Source organism: Mchenga conophoros, linkage group LG18 (genome assembly GCF_057382185.1).
Source record: "Mchenga conophoros isolate Kocher_MC1m ecotype Shallow Benthic linkage group LG18, M_conophoros_male_GT1.1, whole genome shotgun sequence".
Lineage (NCBI taxonomy): Eukaryota > Metazoa > Chordata > Actinopteri > Cichliformes > Cichlidae > Mchenga > Mchenga conophoros.
This window is the reverse complement of record NC_140543.1, coordinates 21,404,047-21,412,543: the sequence shown is the minus strand read 5'-3', so window position 1 is coordinate 21,412,543 and position 8,497 is coordinate 21,404,047. Positions and strand designations below refer to the sequence as shown.

General features: G+C 39.9%; 1 pseudogene; it reads right to left on the bottom strand.

Moving 5' to 3' along the window:
* Positions 1–2,412: 2,412 nt before the first annotated feature.
* LOC146553680 (RING finger protein 228 pseudogene) lies at positions 2,413–3,917 on the bottom strand (annotated as a pseudogene).
* Between the last annotated feature and the right edge of the window lie 4,580 nt (positions 3,918–8,497).

Below are 8,497 nucleotides of genomic sequence, written 5' to 3'. Positions count from 1 at the left end.
GCTTTCTACAATAATGTATTGATAATTAATGGTGCTACTGTTGCAATCAGTTCAGCCTGGCCTGTGGTGGTCACTGATATTCATGTAAAATCTGTTTTTGGGGGAAACAGTTAATGGATAGTTTGCGAATTCACTTATCAGAATAATAAAAAACAGCTGCTGCTAAAAAGATCACATGACTTGATAATGTGGTTCATTCCTGTGTTTCACACACATAATAAACATAAATATGTGTGTGTTGGGTTTATTCTAACAGGCAGACATGTAAATACAATAATCACCAACATTGGTTGACTTTTAAGTGTCTTTAAAAAAAATCAATTCATATATATTTAAATATTTTTATGTAATTTTATAAAAAGAAACTTGTCTGCAATCTCATGTTTACACACCAGAGGGAGTTGCATCTCTTACGTGAGGCCCACACATTGCTCTCCTGTTTCAACTTGACTTAGACGTTATCCCAAAATGCTGCATGTGAGACAGAGGCAGAGGACAGATAGGAGAGAAACATCTCCTGTGACTGCTAAAAAGGAACACGATGAAATTGAAATGGTTAGATGAGCTGCGTGCGACACTTTGACCCTGGACATCGATTTCTTCTCACTGTTCTTTAGAGTTTTTGCATGCTTGTTGGGCCATATGTTTTTACTGCCATTTTCTGACACATGTGCACACAAAGCCACACTTTCTCCACCACTTACACACAGACTTGGACTCACACAAGCTTGTGGTCACATGATGAGGCAAACTGCACACAGAAGGGTGATAATCTCAGTCCTCGGGCTGTGTCTTTGAGGTCACGGCGGGACACGGACCGTCAGGGTGCAGATGCTGCAAGTACACACATCACTTTCATCTGCTCTGTGAAATATGTGTGTCCAATGTGATAATGACACAGAGACACACTCTGCACACACTTAAAACGATACAGGAAGAGAGAAAATGTATCATGCAACTGTCTGTCTCTTTTGAGTGTCCACGGCGTCTAATCACTGTTCCCCGGAGATTCACCTACTGTGTTATTTAAAATGTGATTCTTTCCCGCCAGTGTGATTACAACGTGATTACCTGCTACTTTAGTTATTCTGAGTTGCTCAACTTCAAATCGAAGTATTTTAAATTCTTCTCAACTTTCTGTTACTTGTGCACATCAGAAAGAGCACTTCTCATTTACAAAGGTTTCAGAATGTTAACCCTTTATTTACCACAGGCCTGCCAGTGGGCCTATTTTACAGGCATTCTTGACCATGACCATAACTCAGTTAACGTTTGAGTTAGAGACAAAATTCAAATGGTTTCTGAAAAATCTCAATTATTTCCCTTTTCATTTTACAGCCAAAATTACAAATTAGGTCTTTAGCATGTATAGATCATAGTCAACAAAGGGTTAAGTTAAAAGAAAAAGCACAACTGCTTACAATTTGAACACTTATTGGCTATACATGTGTTTGATTTCTCAGTTGCAAGGTCACATGCTGTATGATCCATGTCAAAATCTGCTGAATCCTATGCAGCATTGTGTACGTATTCTCTTTTTTGACACCTGAGCATTTGTGAGTGAGTTACAACCTTTTGCAGGTTAACTGTAGTGTTGTGCTGCATGTATTTCTGGGGAGATTTGGGAGAGCTTCAAGGCTGCAAAATTTAAAACGTTTGGAGAAATACACCAAAACCCACTGAGCAAAATTGTGGAGAGAGTGATGACCTCAAAACCTGTTCCTTTTTGTTAGAGATGTTCCACTGTCAATGTCAATGTCAATTAAAGGTAAAACTGGTAAACTAATAATGTTTGACCCCCCCCCCCCATCTGATTATGAAAATCTCTGATATCTAGTTGGACGTATAAGGAAGAGGAGGGTGGGAGTGTGTGTGTGTGTGTGTGTGTGTGTGTGTGTGTGTGTGTGCTGTGTAGGGATTAGAGAACAAAAGGATCCTTCTCTGTCATCAAAGAGGATCTGCTCTCGACTCATCCCCTGCTCTGTAGCGACAGCTTTTTATTTTTCGGGAGTGGGAGTGATGGCTGGAGGGAGGGTGGGAGATGGTGGGAGAGTTTGATGGCAGGGGATGCAGATTTCAAAGTAATCTTTAACTTTAAGCCCCACAGTCCCCATGAAATGAAGCCCTCTGCCCCAGACACACTGTTGCCTATGGCTCCCAGTGGAAGCCTGCTATCCCTCTTTTTTTTTTCCTCCTCAGGCTTTTGTCATGGTGGCACTTAAGTGGCATTACTCACTGACCGGATGACCAAATGAAGGAGTTCCTTTGAGAGACCTGAAAGAGATGGATTTTAACTCCAGAGACCAGTGTCGCCTCTTAAAACAACACTAAGTGGATATAAATGCCTACTGTGTTACTGGGATTCAGCAAATACCACAAACCAAATGGAGTCATCTCCTTGATCAGGATGGATTTAATAACCCAAACCCAGTGCACTGAAAGTGCTGCTGTTCTTATGATGATGAGACACAGCAAATACATGCAACAAATCCACAAAAATCCAATAAAACACTTGCTCTAAAAGCCATCTAAGCATGATTTTAATGATTTGATAAAGATAACTGAACCCCCATCAGGTTATTTAAGACAGCCTGCACTTCCATTATGTCATCACTTCAAAAAACTACTTATTTAGGCCCCCAACCCCAAAGTTATTTTTCTCATCTTGTTAAGGCCCATGTCCCCTCAGGGTGACTGACCTGGGATCCCCTGCTGCTGCTGCCCCGGCCCACCATGGGGAGTCAGTGTAATCACACAGAGGTAGTTTTAAGGTAAACGGGCACAGAAGATAGGAATAATTCTGTCATGTCCCATTAGCTTTACTCATACAGCTGTTTCAATGCACCTTGGGACGCTAAGCTAAAGCCTGCTTTAAATTTTAAGTTATTATTAATGGCTCTGTTTAGGTAAAGTGTCCCAGTAAAGCATGACAGTGTGGCAAAGAGTCTGCACAAGTTCAAACATAGTTTGTGCACCGTTTACTGATGTTATTACAATTATCCACAAACACACCTTTTACTAAAGTGCCATACGGGATTTATAATCACTCTGAAAAAATAAAATGATAACCATTTCCCTTTGAATAGTTCTCAACAGGCTGGGTTTCGTTGGTGTATCCGGGTGATCACGTGATATTGAGATAAACTGAGTCGCTTGCCTCGGTTTCAGGCTGATAAAGCATGCAGGCTAACCAAGTCAGGATGAGCGAGAACAGGGCAAGAATGCTGGCAACAGACAAGCAGACAGGGACGAGCGACCTGATGTGGCTGAGGTTATGCACAAAGACGAGGCCCAGAAACAGGAGCAGCAGCGTGGAGAGGAAGGAGAAGATGGCGCACACGCAACTGGTCTTGAATGCAACGTGTTTGCACGCCTCCCATCCGCTGTGGCCGGTCTCCGTGGAGGTCGCAAGAGAAGCGGGCAGACCCGGCAGCCTTTCCGCGTTTAATGAGTCCTCGGGCTCCCGCTTTTTGTGCGAGAGCTCCTCGGTGAGAGCTGTGTTGTCGGGGAGGTTGCGAACCCGACGTTCCGGTAAAGGAGTTCGGTGGCGACACACGGGACAAACGATTCTCCAGCCCCGACCCTCCCGGAAGTGCAACGTTTCGAGGCATTCCAGGCAGAAGGTGTGGGAGCAGCTCAGCAGTTTGGGACTGTGGCGCTCCAAATCGAAGTAGTTGTAGCATATTTTGCACTCGCTTTCCTCCCCATGGATGCCTCCTGCACTGAGCGCCTCCGCCATGTTCTCCATTATTGGACCGCATTAACTGCTTTAATTGACAACACTGTCAGTACACCGAGTCTCACATTTCGCCATCACACATAAGAGGACCTCCTGAAGTGGAGGACTGCAGGAAGGCAGTGTGAAGTGGAATAAATAATATTTCTGGTTGTGTTGAAATCGCGTTCCTTTCTGAGCATCGCCGTGATCTCAACACCGGAACTAACTGTTAAGCGAAAATATATATCTAATAATAATACTAATACTAATAAATCGATAGACATTGTCAAATTGATTTCTCCATTGGTCTCTGTCACCTGGCAGATTTGTCTCAAGCGTGAATCACGTGTATAAGTTGGATCTAACAGGCCTATTTAACCGTATAATTAGAATTTAGTGCCCGCGGTGTCAGTAAAGGGCACCATGTGTTGATTCCTCTACACTTCAGCACCACAGGCAGTGGACAGCGCCAAGCAGGATGATCAGCGGTGACACCTTCAGCCCGGCGCTGATCCGCTGTTGTGCAAGTTTTAGCTCAGAGAGCACCACATGGGTTACATACCAGCAGCCGGTTTAGAGATTCGTGAATGTTCTTTTTCATTATCATGTTTGATATTAATAACCATTTCCAGGAGACTCTCATGGAAATGGTTCTTTTTATTGCAAGCATAATGACTCATATTCCAGTTTTAAACTTTTGTCCGCCCTAGTAATACAAGGAGTATCTGCTCAACTTACATACATTTACACCCTATTTGGTTTGTGTGGAGAAATATTATCATCATTATTTTATTTAATGAGAAATTATGAAATTATTTAATTTAAATAAAGTCAGACCACTGGTATAATGCACAAATGTGTTATGTCTGTCCTTAAAAGTTTTGCATCCCCATCCATAGTATGGATCTCTGAATATGGAGTTAAAGTATACTTGAAACGTTTCAGAGTCAGTAGAGTCATCTTAAAGGAATTCCCTGCCAACATAGATGAAGAAGATTTCATGACCTTTCCACACAGAAACTATGTGTTACATGTTAGGACAAGCTTCTGTCTTCAGGCTGTATCTTTACACATGATAGCACACACACACTGGCCTGCAGGATGTGCCGACGTACAATGGGCCCTCTTGTGGCGGAATTTATGCTTGCATGTTTAGTGAAAGCAGTGTTAATCTATATAAATGAACAACTTTACATGTAGTTAAAACGTTTTAACAGCGCGGTAATTCCAGCCATTAATGGTTAGAATACACTTTAAATTGCTAGCATATCAGTGCTCCTTTATAAAAACTATTATAAACTTCATTCTAATCATGGATTTAATGACGATTGGTGTTTCGCTTTAGTTCCTGTATGATTCAGAAGTAAAGTGATTCATCAGTAAAATATATAAATGAAGAAGAAATGTGTCAACACATAATGAGATGAATTTCTGACAATAGAAATGTTGTCAGCGCCAAGATTTTTAAACAAAAACATGGAAAATGCATATAATTGAACTCTTTCAAGCTCTGTAGCCCCCTGTACTGGGACTGCTCTGTATCTGCTTTTAATAAATCAGTAAAGGGGATGTGAAATACTAGGACTAAAATTGATTTAGCATTGTTCTCTTTTTCTCTTCCATCACACAGTTACACCTAAGAACGTAACACTGTAACTCATCACAGACTCATTCATTTAAGGCTGTTATCACACTCCGGTTCTCTGGCTTATGGTTGTTATTGGTCTTAAGCAGAAACATCAGTTGCTGTTTTTTTAAAGCTCAATCTGGCCCTGCGATAGAGAAAATGACATACCAAAATACTTCTTGCAAATCATATTAATTATGGCAAAAGTCACCCGAGTGTTTCTTATCCAGAGAGACAAGGTTGTTTGGCCTTCTAGTCGACTGAATTCATCCTGCATGTATTTTCAGGGAAATTAAGAAAAAGCCCTAGGGCTTGATGGTGTCTTGGGTTACTGCTTCAGAATATGTTTGACATATTTATTCTTTTCCCCCCTGTACATTAGAAAATAAAACTGAACTCAGAATATGTAATCCTTGAAGATGTGCAAAAATGAGCAGATTATGGATAGGATTCGCTTGTGTTATATATTTTGTGATTTTAAAACAAAAGCCTATTGAATGATGAATTTCCACATCACACGGGTAAAACTAGTCATTGCTAATCATTAAAAGAATCTATATTGCACTGAATTTGCTTTGGATGTAAAACTTTCTTTGGCGAAGCAATAATTCTGCTCCTGTGTATTGTCATAACACCGATATCCGCCAAAGAGAAACACACACACACACACACACACACACACACACACACACACACACACACACACACACACACACACACACACACACACACATTGAAGTAAGAGCACAGTGTATTGCAGGTTAAATAATAATCTTACTGAAGGTGGCAAATGATGGTTCATCATCTCAGTGTTTGGGTCTGTAGTTACTCAGCTATTAAAGCAACCCCGCATGCCCCGAGGTTGTATGGTTAACAAATGCTTTGCTTCTCTTTTTGTTTGTGCTCCCTCACCTAAGCTCACCTTATAGGTCTTTGTTATGATAACTGCACTCAGCGTGAGTTCCCACTGAAGTCTGGAGAGCCACACATATTTGATAAGATCAAACACACTAGAAAAACAGTGCAGTCTTTTGGTTGTGCCTTGTAACAGTAACATCCCAAAGGCTGTTAATCAGAGAATGGATTTCCTCATTCTAACACTGCTTAGATGTTTATCTAATAGATAAATTGGGTATTCTCTGTTTCTCACCTTTCAGACTATGTCCGCTCATGTAAAGCTCTATTAAATTATCACCATTGAATGCTTGGAGCTTAAAAAAAGACAGGATAAATAAATAAATCAGTTACGATTGATATTGTCCTTAACGGAAATCACACACACACACACACACACACACACACACACACACACACACACACACACACACACACAGATAAACCCTTGCGGGCGTCTGCTTTACAGACATGTATTATTACACTTAATTTAAAAAATTCCCACTCACAGCAGAGGCATGATTCTCTGAGGTCTAATAAAGGTTAAACACATGCTGTTTTACAGCTGGCTGTTGTTTTAACACACTGAAATTATGATAGAAAGTCAATGGATAATCCAAATTTGGGTAATCAAGGTTATCAATCACTCTGCTTGTCAGGGTAAGCAGTTACATTTACAATATATTTTTTTTAAACTAAGGAACGGAATTTTTTTTAAAATGATTTAACCTTGTTAGCTCAGCAGTTGAGTCCCTATAGCTCATGGACAGATTATCAGTTATGATTTAATTTCCTCCAGATGTCCTCCTATATTTGAACTGATATTGTGTTAATCTCGACTATTATGCTGTAAGTGGCTTTGCAAAGAAAGGAGATTTTTCCAGTGCTGTGGTTCAGCAGAGGGCCTTATCGGCCAAGAACAAAACTGCCTATAGGTTATTAGGCAGCTATACTAACTTTATCTTTAGTGGAGACATAGAAGGTTATTGAGTTTCATTAATATGTATGATTCCAAAATATAGCCTCAAAAGACTCTGGCTGTGTATCTGCCAAGTAAATGCTACATGTTATTTAGTTTTGGGTTCATTTTGTTCTATATTTTTGATGCATTAGGTTCACCGCTGCTGCCACCACCACAGCGCATTTCTGACTCAGCTTACCCCTCTAATTGATTTGACATGGTAGATCCAATATCCTTTTCATGATAGTCAAACTTTAGTATAATAACTTTCTATCTCCCCCATTCTGCTTTTATGGACGTATAATGTTTCCACATGTTCTGTGTCCATTGGATTTTTTTTAAACAGAGGGTCTTATAGAGTGACTAAAGATATGTTGAGCCACATGCTGTGGGAGTGAAAGGACCAGAAAGATTGCACCAAGTTGGGATGTAAGTGAAATAACGATACAACAATCTCTGTGCCCCCATCCATTGTTTCTCCATTTAACAGTCAATAAATAAATAAATACGTTTATTATTAAATGAAATTAGTTTCATTTAGTTGAGATTTTCACAGTGCTCCTCAGGATCATCATCATGTTTAGGTAAATATTCACAAATATAACGGTGATCACTGCATTGCACAGAAAATGTAAGTTATGATGTTGCCTAATATTGTTTTGACCAATCAGTCATTCAATTCAGCAGACTGAGGTGTCCCATAAGCTCAGTCACCCAATGTATAACGTATTCCTGGGGGGAACAGAATAATAAAAAATAAAATAAAATATAATAAAACCGCCATTTCTTGTAATTATTTAAAAAACAACAACAACAACTCAAGCTTTAGAAAAATCAAGTGATCCAACATGTGGCTCAGGGTGTCCCTAATGCAGCATTTGCACGGATGTGTTACACTGCTCCGCGCTGCATTCATTGTTAAATTACTGCAACGATTACATGACAACTTATAACTTATTAGAGCTTATTACGGTGTATGTGAAGAAACTCCTAGAAAAAGATTAAAAAAAAAACCCAACTAGACTCCCCCTTCTATAATAACAACAACACCAAGAAAATGTCCATAAAAATATCTATATGTATAAAAAAATGTGTTTTTTGTTGAAATAAGGTTATGATTGACTGTGTTAACTGATTTGATTTTAAAGTACTCATTGCGAACTCTCAAGGTAGCAGAAAACTTAGATGACTTCAAAAAGAATCGTCAGATTTGTAAAATCTAACCGCAGTCGAGCTGCTTCTGTAGGCTAATCGTCTCGCGCTGTTCATTTGAGGCCCAGCAGTGGCATCATCATCT